The sequence below is a fragment of the Trachemys scripta genome, chromosome 8 (assembly GCF_013100865.1).
Source record: "Trachemys scripta elegans isolate TJP31775 chromosome 8, CAS_Tse_1.0, whole genome shotgun sequence".
NCBI lineage: Eukaryota > Metazoa > Chordata > Testudines > Emydidae > Trachemys > Trachemys scripta.
The window spans coordinates 108,727,552-108,728,214 of record NC_048305.1 but is presented as its reverse complement, the minus strand read 5'-3'; positions in this window follow the sequence as shown (position 1 = coordinate 108,728,214).

Below are 663 nucleotides of genomic sequence, written 5' to 3'. Positions count from 1 at the left end.
GCGTGCGCGGGCTGGGCCCGGGAGCGCCGCCCCCGCGTCGGAGGCTCGGGCGGTGCGTGTCAGGCGGAGCCTGTCGGGCCGCAGCCAGGCCGGGCCCCCCCGCGCGGGGCGCCCCGGAGCTCGCCCTGCAGGGACCCCGTGTCTCTGGGCGGGGTGGCCCCTGGCGGCGAGAGCCCGCGCCATGGCCTGGGACCCCCCCCGTGCTCGGCGCTGTACGAGCGGAGCCGTTCGCCCCTGGCCTAGGGGCTGGGGCAGCCCAGTTGTAACAGCCCGCAGTGCTGGGGCTCCCCGAGGTGCTGGATCCCCAGCAGGGCCGGCAGCCTGGTAGCACTCGCTGCCCCCTGCAGACAGGGCCGGCTCCACCATGTTCGCTGCCCCAAGCAAAAAACAAAATCCGCCCGGACTGTGCGGCCCCAAGAATGGCCGGAGTGCCGCCCCTTAGCACGGGCCGCCCCAGGCACTGCTCCCTCCGCTGGTGCCTGGAGCCGGCCCTGATCCCCGGCCTGGCGCAGCTTCCCGCCAGGGGGTTTGCCTGATAGTCCACCTAAATTGTTCCGCTCTTCGTTCATCCATTTACTCCTTTTGCCGCCCCGCAGAATTCGTCTCTCTCCCTTCATGGTCGCACAGCCAAGCTGTGCGTTTCTCGCCAGGTCAATAAGTCTG